Here is a 14,748-nt window from a genome sequence, read left to right on the forward strand (position 1 = left end):
GGGCTCATGTGGGCCTTCATGTACCTCTTCACACCAGAACAGTTCAGTCTGACCTAGTAAAATAAAAGCAATGGCAAGCAGTAGGCACAAGATGCCTAATCCAACATAGTCCTGTGATGTAGAATTTTGCAGCAGTAAGAACCGCAAGCCCACCAAGGGAAATAAGGGCTAGTCTATACTTAGAAGTTTTACCAATATACCTCTCTGTTAGAGATGTATATTAATAATTTATTTGTTAGTATGGTTATACCAGTAAAAGCCGCAGTGTGGATGTAGTTATATTGTACCAGAATTGTTTTGGTTCCTGTACTGGAATGAACTATAGTGCTATAAGCACTCTTATATCAGTATAACTGTGGACATGTCTACACTTGCCATTTAAAGCAGAAAAAAATCCCTTTTTTGCGCAAAAACCATGGGAGCGTCTATACTTGCCAATAACTTTTTGCAGTGAAACTCAGAAGTTTCACTTCAAAAAGAAAACCACCTCCATAAGAGGCGTACAGCTCTTACCGGTGATGCTTTTGCAGTGATGTGCAAGTGAAGACACGTTCTTCCTGTTTACAGAGTTTTTAGCTTCCGCAGGATCTCCCACAGTGCCGAAGTGACCACTCTGGCCAGCAGCTCTGCTGCTCTGATGCCAAGTAAACAGACATACACCCTGCCCCCTGTAAAGCCCCAGCAACTTTGAAACTCCCCTTCCTGTTTTCTTGGCAAGTGCTCACTTATCTGGCCAGGTGACAATGGCTGCTCCACAGAGCAAAGGATTCCCTGCTTGGAGCAACGCTGAGCTACTGGAGCTGATCAGTGTTTGGGGAGAGGAGGCTGTGCAGGGACCCAGGGTGCCCTGTGATCACACCCCCCCCCTTCCCACAAGACCCATCATCAAACTGGAGAGAGCTGCACCGTGGGATAGCTGCTCTAGAGCACTGCTCTCATCCGGGATGGAAGTGCTGCTAATGTAAACTCTCTCTGACGCCTGTGGAAGTAAGTGAGTACACAAACCAGCGCTTTTCTTTCACTGGCTCGCTATCACCATTGAAACTGAGAGCGCAAAAACTCAGGCTATGTCTAAACTAGCAATGTCCACGCAAGAAGGGTTTTGCTGCTTTAACTGTATCAGTATAGTTAAAGCATCAAAACTTTCTAGTGTAGTCAAGCCCTAAATTTTAGCATTTACAGTGCTTTACAGTTTCAAAACAAGGTACAAGTAGTAGATAATTGAGACACTCATTAACTATTACAAATCATTCAAGGGGTTGAGCTTCTGTGTATAGCTCTGAGTACAGTAAAACATGCTAAATGAAATCTTGAACTTTGCAAATATATTTGTAATGTTGTTCAGTTCCATCATTTTTGGGTCCTCAGCTAGACCTGTGCAAAACTAAACAGATTGTGTTCACTGGGACGTGTGTGACTTTTCAATTTTGATTCACTTGAGTTGCTGAGAGGCCTCTGGGTTGTTGCAAATAAAGTATTGATTGGCTTCCGTTCCTGGTCTTGAGGAGGTGAGTGTTTTCTGTCACCATACTTCATCTCATTATCCAGTTCTTGGTTTTAGGGCTTATGGATAATGTTCAGTTTCACTTAACTAAATGCAGCAGGTTTCCTCAAGCCGTGTTTTGCAGGCATAGTGAATGTGCTGAATGTCTCTGCCTAGGTGGAGAATGAAAAAGGCAAATTATTCAGGATTGTATTTTTTCATTACTGTTTTTATTACTCTGCTTCCAATGTGAATGTGCTGTGAAACAGCATATGGTAGTGAGTTTTGAAACACCATTGCAGCCGTTATAAGTAAACACTCTAATCCTAAAAAGAACAGGAGGACTTGTGGCACCTCAGAGACTAACAAATTTAGTACAGCATAAGCTTTCGTGAGCTACAGCTCACTTCATCGGATGCGTACAGTGGAAAATATAGTGGGGAGATTTTATATACACAGAGAACATGAAACAATGGGTGTTACCATACAGACTGGGACAAGAGTGACCAGGAAAGATGATCTATTACCAGCAGGGGAGCCGGGGGTTGGGGTGGGTGGAACCTTTTGTAGTAATAATCAAGGTGGGCCATTTCCAGCTCTTTACAGCCCGTGCACGTCAAGGAATATTTCCAACACACCTCTGAACAACATACTAACCCACAGAGACCTTCCTACCAACACTACAAAAAGAAGAATTATGGGTGGACTCCTCCTGGAGGTCAAAACAACAGACTGGACTTCTACATAGAGTGCTTCTGCCGATGTGCACGGGCTGAAATTGTGGAAAAGCAATATCACTTGCCCCATTACCTCAGCCGTGCAGAACACAATGCCATCCACAGCCTCAGAAACAACTCTGACATCATCATCAAAAAGGCTGACAAAGGAGGTGCTGTCTTCATCATGAATAGGTCAGAATATGAACAAGAGGCTGCTAGGCAGCTCTCCAACACCACTTTCTACAAGCCATTACCTTCTGATCCCACTGAGGGTTACCAAAAGAAAGTACACCATCTGCTCAAGAAACTTCCTGAAAAAGCACAAGAACAAATCTGCACAGACACACCCCTAGAACCCCGACCAGGGGTATTCTATCTGCTACCCAAGATCCATAAACCTGGAAATCCTGGATGCCCCATCATCTCTGGCATTGGCAGCCTGACAGCAGGATTGTCTGTCTGGCTATGTAGATTCCCTCCACAGGCCCTACGCTACCAGCACTCCCAACTATCTTCAAGACACCACTGACTTCCTGAGGAAACTACAATCCATCGGTGATCTTCCTGAAAACACCATCCTGGCCACTATGGATGTAGAAGCCCTCTACACCAACATTCCACACAAAGATGGACTACAAGCTGTCAGGAACACTATCCCCGATAATGTCACGGCAAACCTGGTGGCTGAACTTTGTGACTTTGTCCTCACCCATAACTATTTCATATTTGGGAACAACGTATACCTTCAAATTAGCAGCGCTGCTATGGGTACCCGCATGGCCCCACAGTATTCCAACATTTTTATGGCTGACTTAGAACAACGCTTCCTCAGCTCTCATCCCCTAATGCCCCTACTCTACTTGCGCTACATTGATGACATCTTCATCATCTGGACCCATGGAAAAGAAGCCCTTGAGGAATTCCACCATGATTTCAACAATTTCCATCCCACCATCAACCTCAGCCTGGACCAGTCCACACAAGAGATCCACCTCCTGGACACTACTGTGCTAATAAGCAATGGTCACATAAACACCACCCTATACCGGAAACCTACTGACCGCTATACTTACCTACTTGCCTCCAGCTTTCATCCAGAGTACACCACACGATCCATTGTCTACAGCCAAGCTCTAAGATACAACCGCATTTGCCCCAACCCCTCAGACAGAGACAAACACCTACAAGATCTCTATCAAGCACTCTCACAACTACAACACCCACCTGCTGAAGTGAAGAAACAGATTGACAGAGCCAGAAGAGTACCCAGAAGTCACCTTCTACAGGATAGGCCCAACAAAGAAAATAACAGAATGCCACTAGCTGTCACCTTCAGCCCCCAACTAAAACCTCTCCAGCGCATCATCAAGGATCTACAACCTATCCTGAAGGATGACCCATTACTCTCACAGATCTTAGGAGACAGGCCAGTCTTGCTTACAGACAGCCCCTCAACCTGAAGCAAATACTCACCATCAACCACACACCACACAACAAAAACACTAACCCAGGAACCCATCATGTGCCAGCAATGCCCCTCTGCCACGTACATTGGCCAAACTGGACAGTCTCTACGTAAAAGAATAAATGGACACAAATCAGACGTCAAGAATTATAACATTCAAAAACCAGTCGGAGAACACTTCAATCTCTTTGGTCACTCGATTACAGATCTAAAAGTTGCAATTCTTCAACAAAAAAACTTCAAAACCAGACTTCAACGAGAAACTGCTGAATTGGAATTAATTTGCAAACTGGATAGGGTTGAATAAAGACTGGGAGTGGATGTGTCATTACACAAAGTAAAACTATTTCCCCTTGTTTATTTCCCCTCCTACCGTTCTTATAAAGTGCTGGAAATGGCCCACCTTGATTATCGCTACAAAAGGTCCCTCCCACCCCCGCCCCGCTCTCCTGCTGGTAATAGTTCACCTTACCTGATCACTCTCATTACAGTCTCTATGGTAACACCCATTGTTTCATGTTCTCTGTGTATATAAATCTCCCCACTGTATTTTCCACTGAATCCATCCGATGAAGCGAGCTGTAGCTCACGAAAGCTTATGCTCAAATACATTTGTTCGTCTCTAAGGTGCCACAAGTACTCCTTTTCTTTTTATTAGGATTAGAGTTCAGAGTAGCAGCTGTGTTTAGTCTGTATCCGTAAAAAGAAAAGGAGTACTTTTGGCACCTTAGAGACTAACAAATGTATTTGAGCATAAGCTTCTGTGAGCTACAGCTCACTTCATCGGATGCATTCAGCAGTCTCTCGTTGGAGTCTGTTTTTGAAGTTTTTTTGTTGAAGAATTGCCACTTTTAGGTCTGTAATCAAGTGACCAAAGAGATTGAAGTGTTCTCCGACTGGTTTTTGAATGTTATAATTCTTGACGTCTGATTTATGTCCATTTATTCTTTTACGTAGAGACTGTCCAGTTTGGCCAATGTACATGGCAGAGGGGCATATCACATTGGTAGATGTGCAGGTGAACGAGCCTCTGATGGTATGGCTGATGTGATTAGGCCCTATGATGGTGTCCCCTGAATAGATATGTGGACACAGTTGGCAACGGGCGTTGTTGCAAGGATAGGTTCCTGGGTTAGTGTTTTTGTTATGTGGTGTGTGGTTGATGGTGAGTATGTAAGGCTGGTATTTCATAGCAATCACCTTTATCCACTAAGAATTGTGCACTCATAACTTAGTTAAGTCTCATGTTGTAATAATTGTGTCCTTTTCTCAACTGGATGATTTATATCAAAGGTATTCTGATTACTCTGCCAACTTTTTTGCACCTACATAATCAGTGCTGATTTCCTGTTGTGCATACAACTTATTTGCCAGTCCTGTCTATTACCATCATTTCATAGCTTACCGAGACTAAGCACTTAATGGAAATGAATATGTTTACTCCCCCCAAACAGCTGTTTTTATACATATTAAACACTTCTACATATTAAACAAGCTTCTTCAACTTGCCACATTAAGATCAGAAATTTTAGTTGGCATAATGTGAAAGATTTGTAGAAGTGTTCTGGATTTTTGTGTTTTGTTTTGCTTTTTACATAAAGAACTGTTACTTGAATAGAACAGTCATTTTTGTCTTCATGTCTTGACAACCAGCATCTTAAAGTGCAGCTTGCATGACCATCTCTGTGAAATCAATCTTTATGCTGCCAGTTACTGAAGGAAAACTACAGAAAACATCGGTTAAGTATGGGATATATACTGAGCAAGTTTTGATCCTAAAAGTAGGCTAGAAGTCTCATTTGAAAAGTCTCTCATTCTAATTCTTCTTTCTTGCTGGGTTAGAAATACTGCAGTGTCTTCTCATATGGCATCTTTGTCTTTAACCTTCCTGTCTAAGCCCGACTTGTCTCTCAAATTCAACAAATTTGGGGAAGGGTTGGTATGATTATTTCACCCCCTATAGTACAGTAATTCCTGGATGCAGTCTCTAAAGTTTTTTCCCTATGTGTAAAAATTACAGTTCTTAAATACACTTCCATGCAGAAAAATAATATAATAATATCAAAGGTTGTGCACATTCAATTTGCCAGTCTTGTGAGCAGCCAGACCTAGATGGCGTATTGTAATAACTTGCTTAGTATGAACAACCGAAACCAGATATCGATTTCAAGGTGATAATAACTGGACCATCCACAATTCTGAGAAGCTACTTGATGGAAATGGATTTGAATGCATTTTCTGTGATAGTGTTACAGACCCAGGTGCTATTTTAAGATGATGCATTTTCTTAAAACTTTTGTCATCATCAACTCACAGAGGCTGCACTCGCCCCACTGCTGGAGCTTGTTCCTGGACATCGTGCTCCCCAGAACTGTGTGTCGTTGACCTCCTCAGCACAGTTCCAAACCATAAAAAGACAGATCACAGGAAAACAGCCCTGGCATTCCATCCAGTTCATACACCTCGTAACAAGTTATTTTACACTAATATTAATATACACAAATTACAAGCGCTAGAAGAGCACCCAAACTGTTAGAAGTTGATGTTGTTTTTTAAATTTAGGGACATATTACTGGCTTGCCTAAGTCTGTGGGTATCTCATGAAATGAGCTCACTTACGGCATGTCTTCACTAGCAACGTAAGTTGACCTAGAGCAGAGCTTGGTAGAATTCAATGAGCTGCATTCATTGCTTCTGACATGTCAGAATCTCTAGTCCTGTAACTGGTAGAGAAGCTCAGAGCAGGAAAGTCAAGGATGCTAACAAGCCATTGCCACAGCCAACAGTTCCACTGAGACCTTCTCCAGCATTATGCCAAGAAAATCCAACGTGTGTGAAAGTAATACGAATTGTGACTCCACATTCTTCTTCTCGGTGAGCTCCCCTATTGTGTCCTTGATGATCCATTATTGATTAAATGCTTGCTGCTTATTGCTCGTGGTTCCTTTATCCTTCAGATGCTTGATGATGATGTTCTTAATGTTTTATTCCATTATTTCACTAGTGTTGATGCCTGGTAAACATATCACTCTTGCTTCCTTGAAAACTGGTACCATGTTTGTCTTTATCTATTCTTCTACTACATCATTCAAAACAATTGCCTGTGATTTGGTAAGTTTGTTTGCCAATTTGCTTAATAGATTAAGATGCATGTCATGTATGTTTGCTAATTTGCTTATGTTCACATTTTCCAGAATTCCCTTACCTGCTCTTTATCCATAGCTTTGGTTAGAGGTTTTCATTACTTCCTCATTGTCAAACATATATGTGTCTGTACCTGATTGTGATTGTCTCAAGGAGCTCAATTTATTTAGCTTAACAAAGGATAGGTTAAGGGGTGACTTGAACACACTCTACAAGAACCTACATTGAGAACAAATATTTAATAATGAGCTCTTCATTATGGCCGATAAAGAGCTAACATGAACGAATGGCTGGAAGTTGAAGCTAGACAAATTTAGGCTGGAAATAAGGCATAAATTTTGAACAGTAGGGTAGTTAATCACTGGAACAGTTTATGTGGGGCTGTGGTGGATTCTTCATAATTGGCCATTTTTAAATCAAGATTGGAGGTTTTTCTAAAAGATCTGCTCTAGAAATTATTTGGGGGAAGTTCTATGGCCTGTGTTATACAGGAGGTCAGACTAGATCACAATGGTCCCTTCTGGCCTTGGAATCTATTAATCCTTTTGCTCATGAGCAATTAATTTGTCTCAGTTTCTCAACCATTTCAAAGTCCTCTTTAATTTCATCTCCCTGATTTATTAGTGGAGCAACTTGCTAAAACCAGCACCTCACTGAAAAATACACCCTTTTAATGCCATTGCCTTTCAGTTGGTTTGCACAGGCAACTGCAACTTCATAAACCTAATCTGACATACATGGAGGAATAAAATTCAGCTCCCTGAATCCTAGTGCACCCAGATCCAACACAAGGACTAGTACAAATGTACTCTTTGTTACTAAAGTCTGCAGATCAGATTCCAAATACCAGCAGGGAACCAGTTCCTTGGGGAAGACCATGTCATTTTCACACTTTTTTTTTCTTTTCCAGAGTAGAATGGCACTTCAAAGAGAGCGAAATATTCCTTTGTAGTAGGATGGAGTTTCAGAACACATAGCAGAGAGTCTGAGCCCAGATCAGCTGACTTGGTCTTTCACTATGGGGCTAAAAATAGCAGTGTAGACATTGACCAGGATCAGATCAGTGTAGACGTTCCCACTTAGGCTGGAACCTGGGCTCTGAGAACTGTCCCCCACTGCCAGGTCTCAGAGCCCAGGTTCCAGTCAGAGTGGAAATGTCTAAACTACTATTTTTAGCTCTGTGGTGCAAGCCTGAGTCAATTGACCTGTGCTCCAAGAATCACTGCTGTGGGCCTTTTTTGTAGTGTAAATGTACCCTTAGGATCAGCAAGCTAGGTGTGAATCTATAGCTCGCCAGCCTGCGACGTACTAACTGGCTGTGTTTGAAACAGAAGTACTTCAAAGCACACTAGGGGAACTTTTAGTTCACGGTTCCAGGGTCCCTGTGGTGACTTCGGGCTTGTCTACATAAACAGTTGCCCTGTGGCAAGCTAGGGTGTAAATCTACCCCTGACCAGCCTGCTGTACTGTTACTGTCCCTGTGTGCCCTACTGACGTACATTAACTGTTTGTTAATGCGCTTTGAGCTAGTCCTCTTTGAAACAGGACTGGCTCGAAGTGCATTAGTGAATTGTTAATGTGTGTCAGCAGGGTGCCCAGGGGCACTTAGAGCGTGGGAGACTAGAGTAGGGTAGCTTCACACCCAAGCTTCCTGTGGTATAAGTGATAGACAAGCCCTTAGCGTGCAGCAAGCTGGTACACTGTAGATTCACACCTGGCTTGTTGCACACTAAGGGTAAATCTACACCAAGTCTCCATGTAGACATGTCCTAAGCTTTGAATGCAGTATTTCAAAGAGTTTATAGAAACTGATCTGATCCTGCTCAGTGCAGAACTTGTTATGGTCTCATTTGGCGTATTTCACTATCAACTATTTAGATAATAAACTTTCTGCCATTAACCATATTATCAGAGATTAGATGCTAACAAATCAGAAACTCGCAGGTAAATCAGTTTGGCCATAGACTTCAAGTGAAAATGCCAAACAAATTTCACATGAAACCAAAAAGAAATGGGGTGTGTGTTGAGCTAAAATGCCAATGACCCTGAACAACTCGAAAGACTGTTTCACTGATAGTCTCTGCATTCTTAGTGGTAATAATCTTATTCTCCACTTATTAGTGTACCAACTGAATTGGACAGCCAGCTAGGAGAGTATAGAAGTGATACTTATAGTTTGAAGGAAATTACAAGCCAGCAGAAAAGCTTCCACTGCCCATGCATTTTCCCCAACAATTCTGTATTAGTTTAAAGGTTAACCCTTCAGTTGAGAACATTAGCTGTATACTTGAAGTAGCACCCAAAAGATGCTCAGGTAATGTGTAAAACTGTGTCCTTGCAAATCAAGTGCAGATACCATCTGTCTATTCACTTCTCTACTACCATGGAACCAGTCTGCTTTATAAGACCAAATTCTTGGACCCCTTGGAAGCCAGGGTAATGCTGTGAGGTTACATTTAGTCCTCACAGACTCTACTTAGCATTGAACAACATGTACATTTGTTTTGAGAGATGCTTGTTGTACAGCACAGGGTTATTTAAGGTTTCTTGCAAAAGTTCAGTTTCTAATCTGGAAAACTAAAAGGAAAAACACGTAGGTGAGGCTGTTTCTATGAGACAATGATCTATAAGTCTTGCTCATCTTGGATTCATTGAACATAGATTTTAAAAGGCTCTTCCTCCCTCTTTGGGATGGTGGATTTTGCAATGTCGCATTGAAACTCAAATCTCACTCATTCTGATGTACTCAGATTCTTTTGTGTTTTTAAGTCTGAATGTTTTTTATAGATTTCAGTGTGAATTGAACCACAGTTTTCAATTCTTTCTCGGATTCTTCAGCATGGAGAGGGTAAGAAGATGTGTAGAGGAAAAAGTGGGGTGACACCTAGCTCTAGCCTAATACCAGCCCTTTACAACAAGCCCAGTTACAAAACAGAACTAGAGAAATTGTAAGACACTTGGCTGCAAATAGTAAAGTAGTCTCTGAGCTAACAGGATTTTAGTCCGATAAACAGAGGATGTTTAATAGACTTGCAAGTACTTTGTCATCATCAGGTGGTACAAGTAGATCATCCTGCTTCTTCTTCTTTGTTCCTAATATACTTAAACTTTTTTTTTCTTTTTTTAAGCCCTGCCAGCCATGGATTGGAATTAGTTTACTGGGGGAGGAGGGCTGCAGGTCTACAGCTCATTAATAAACCCTGTATAGCCTAAATGTCTTCCTCCTGGCAACATGCCTTCTGTAAGGCTTCCTCCAGCCATGGCTGTCACTGGCACCCATGCTGGTAATTTCAGCAGATGAATCAAAACTGAGTATACACAAAGGCTAAACTGCCATTTCATCCATAATGGCAGCCGCTTAAGGCTGGATTGACATTTAGAGGCAGAGCAGTATTTTGTGCTGTCCACCTGCGTTTACCTTCCTTGTGGATAAGGAGACCTGAAGAGCCCGGAATGGGAAGCCTGGGACCCTTTTAGGTACTAAAATAAGTGGTAAGACTTTTCAAGAGGCTCATCATGTTGGGTTCTGAGCTCGTCTACCAGTCTGGGCTTATGTGTCACCATGTGAACCGCCGGGTGCTGAGCACTCCTTCAAACCTGACCCCTATTGTGGACACTGAGCTCTTCTGAAAATGTGGCCTTAAATACACTTCAATATGTTAAAACTCCCACATGCCAGAAACACACTAGTTAAAATAAGTCTCTGAAAACTAGCCCTGTCCAGTGTGTTCAGAATGAGATGCGAGAGGTCTCATGCATGAAATCACATACCACTTCAAATTGTTTTCTGAAGAAACAGCAGGGCATCTTATCAAGGACAGCGGACAGAGAGCCATTGATTCATGGTATGCTCAATATTCTGCTCCACTCCTACTCTGAAAAGGAAAATGTGTGTGCTGATCTCTTCCCTTCTCCACTTGGTTTCTTACTCTTGATCGCATCCGAAGATTGAAAGTGAAGGGAGAAGCCTGCCACAGCCATCCAGTGATACTTGCAAAGAAGCCGCGTTATCTTTTTAAAAGTAAATTTAATGTTGTTGTTGAAAGATGCTATATTGGAATCCTCTCATCATAGAACAGGTAGAGCATGTCCCATGAATACAGGCGTGTCCTCATTCTGAGATATGCCTTCTCTGAAATGGAGTTCATTTTCCTCCATGCACTAACGGTGAGCACTAGCTGTGATGGTGGGGATGATACCTGTCCACTGAGACGGAGGCCACCTTCTCTTTCATTAACTACCAGGTATGTTAGCTGTTTGTGCACAGTATCGACACAGGTTGGATTTGAAGCAGTGACCAAAGGGTGAGACACATTGAATCCCATCACCATTCCACTGAGCAGCCAATTTTTGGTTAGTATTCAAAACTACTTTTTCATGTGAAGCTGATAGTCCCTTTAGTAGTGAACTGTTGCTCTGGACTTGACTTTTGAGAAGCATAGGTGTACACACCAGGTATGGGTTTTGAATGTTTAAATGTTCTGGACTTGCAGTAACCGCACATGCAAGTGTGGTGTGCATTTCTTTTCCATTTGTATGTCTCAATTTACAACCCGCCGTTCTGTCTCGAAACAGCTGAGTGTTATTTGCCAAAGACACCTCACAAAGAGAAACTGTTAAATATCTGTTGAATTTCTAGCAAGTGGCCAAACAGTTTTCAGAAACTTCACAAGAGGTACAATGTTCCAAAGTACAGGATTACTCTGCAAAGTGACTGTAAAAATGTCACCTTTAATCACCTATGTGTATTCGGGACTATCTTCAGTGACACAATTCCATGTATGCCTGTTAACACTGCAGAGCCATCACACCTGTGGGAGGGGGAGCTACATTCTATTTGGTCTCACTTCAGAAAGAGAATTGATAAGCAAATTGCGTGCTTGGCTACACTTCCCCAGCCCATTGAAGGCATTGGGGGGTGGGTGAGTGGGGTAGCTGTGCACACCTCTCCCCTGCTATAACTAAAAGCAAAAAATAGCCTCATGGTTAAGGTACTGGACTGGGACTTGGAATACCTGGGTCCAGTTCTTGACTCTGCCATAGATTCAGTGTGGCCTTAAGCACTTGACTTAATCTACCCTGTGCCTCCATTTCCTGTCTATAAAATGAGGTAATACTTCCCTACCTCACATGGGTGTTGTGAGGACAGAATCCACAAACTGAGGCACTCAGACACTATACTGATGAAGCCCATCAAAGTACCTAGATAGACACAGATGACATGTATCCAACCAAATCTTTCTTACTGGTGATGACTCAGTATCCAGAACAACCACAACAAAATCCTTTGATTTTTCTAATCCTAGGGTGAATTTGCAGGGCTGGCAATTAAAACAAAAACCTCTTCCTGCATTGAAATACTGAACTTTGTTATGCCCCTCTTAATGACATTTCAGAGTAGATCTGACCTTTAATTCCATTATTCCTGATTTTACATATTATTGACTTAAATACACATATTATGCAGAACAGCAAATATTTTGCATTGCTTAATGATTAGGTTTACAAAAATAAAAATTCATACTCCGTTCACACGTATTTTTATAGGCTGATAAGAAGGGTGCATAATTCCTTAAGAGGTTTTAAAAAAATAAAATCATCTTGCTAGATCAAGCTGCTAACTGGGAAGCTACTTCCACCTTGTGGCAACTTTTACTGACTGCACAACTCTCTTGTTTTTATTTTGTATGTTGTTGCATAAAGTACTCTGTTGAATAAAGTATTCGGTTCCAGAAACAGTTCCTCAGAGCAGAACCACAGCTAAAGCATTATGGAAACTGGCTTAATACCTCTGACATTTCACTGTGTCTGTATTGCTATTGAAGTCACTTTCAGGATTGCAAAAAGAAAAGGGGTACTTGTGGCACCTTAGAGACTAACCAATTTATTTGAGCATAAGCTTTCGTGAGCCACAAGTACTCCTTTTCTTTTTGCGAATACAGACTAACACGGCTGTTACTCTGAAACCTTTCAGGATTATGGTTGCTTCCATGAAATATTCAATTGCTTGGCTTGGTGTCAAATGTAATTCAATTTGTGATGACACACTATCTGCTTACCCTTTGAACATTCTACTAAGCAAATGAATTCCCCTGTAAAAGGATGTTATGTGGAGGAATTAGTTATGTACATTTTTTGATGATTTATAATGAACAAAGAACAGCTCAAGTTTTTTAAAAGCTCTTCTTGCTTAATGTTTGCATTGGAAATTCAGGTTTTGCCTTCACAAGAAAACTCTGGCCTCGCGAAAGCTGAGGGAAAGACTGAGTTTAAAACTTTTCTGTTTTTAACCTTTTAACTTCAGTGATTAAAACATTGTAAAGAGAAAATGTATTTGCTGAAGATTCAATACTCCTGACCCTTTGAGGAGGGAGAGCTCATGACATGCATACTCTGAGACATCCAGGAGGATCTCTAGAAAACAGGGAAGACCAGGCTGGACACTCCATATTCTTAAGTGTAAGAAGCAGAAAAAACTTTAGAAACTATCTCAAACATTTAAATAGCAATGTCACGTTTTGCTTTTTAGTGTCAGAATTGTCCGTTGTAGACTACATTTATAATTAAGCGAACAAAAATCATGGAGGAGCAGCACCTTTGTCAGGTTTGCTTCAGCACTTGGATGTGATCAGCCTCAACAGATAAATATTGGCAGAAAGTCTATTTCAGAAAGAGGAAGCACCATCTGTATCAACCCATTTTATCTTTTCAAATCTCCATGCTGTTCCTTCAACAGATGCCATGATTGAATACCATGGCAGAAGCCTAGAAGTTAAGTGTGATTTATTTTGACTCAATTGTCACTTTCTTTCTGTTGACGGCAAAGGTTCTGTGGCACTTTAAGATGTTCCACAAAGATATTGTGTTCAGAACAAGAAAAATAAAAACAGCTGCGTGCTTCTGATTGTGTAGGAGATAAGAAATACCTAGCTTCAGCCTTTTTTCCTGTTTATCTTCAGCAGTTGGTGGCCTGCTGCCAGCGAAACTATGTGACTATACTGTACCACAAGTAGACAAAGAAAATAGGAAATTACACTAGCTGAGCTTACTCCTGTCAACTTGGAGTCATGCTAATTGTTGCAGCTACACGGATTGGGGAATCAAGGCTAACTCTGTAGACAAAGCGTTTGACTAACTTGGTTCATGGTCTGTTTGGATTTCATGAGACTTGGCCAATACTTAAATGGGAGACCTCCACTGAAAAGTTCATTGCACGGATCCCAGCTCACGTAGGGGTAGTGGGCAATGAGTTGGCAGACAAACAGGCAAAAGATGCTGTTAAAAATGAGCAAGTTGATTTCAAAATTTCTTTAAGTAAACTGGAGTTTAAAAATCTAAGAATGTGAGAGAGGAATGGCAGGAATAAATACGGGCAAAAGAAACGAGGGGGTGGGGGGAAGATTCCATGAATTATATCAGAGTCCGAAGTGCTGATATACTCCAAGGCCCTGAGAGAGAGAGAGTGAAGTGGCTCTATCTAGAATTTTAACTGGCCATTGCAGTTTAAATAGTAATTTGTTTCTAATAAGCATACAGATGGATTATGTAGGATGTGCAAGGTCCAGGAAATGGTTGAACATCTCCTTTGGGAGCTCAAAGAATGTACCATTGAAATGGGATATTTATATGAAAAACGTAGAAGCCTTAAAGTATCAAAAGTTTCACTGCAACGCCTAGTAAGAGCATCAGGAAAATGGAGTTCTATTTCCTTTTTTTAAAGGAATAATGCAATTCTTTAAGAACACTGGGAGAAGTGGAAAAACTTTAATGCTTGAATTATCTATAGTGTCCAGAACTTGGCGTTTATAGACTTGGCAAGTGAGTCTAAACAAAGTCAATTTCATTTCATGAATTAGAAATGACTTGGAGCTCAGTAAAAGGAATTGCTTGTAGCTTTGATGTTCCACCAAACAGCAATGAACAACAGCTTTTTGAAG

This window comes from Eretmochelys imbricata, chromosome 12 (assembly GCF_965152235.1).
Source record: "Eretmochelys imbricata isolate rEreImb1 chromosome 12, rEreImb1.hap1, whole genome shotgun sequence".
Taxonomy (NCBI): Eukaryota; Metazoa; Chordata; order Testudines; family Cheloniidae; genus Eretmochelys; species Eretmochelys imbricata.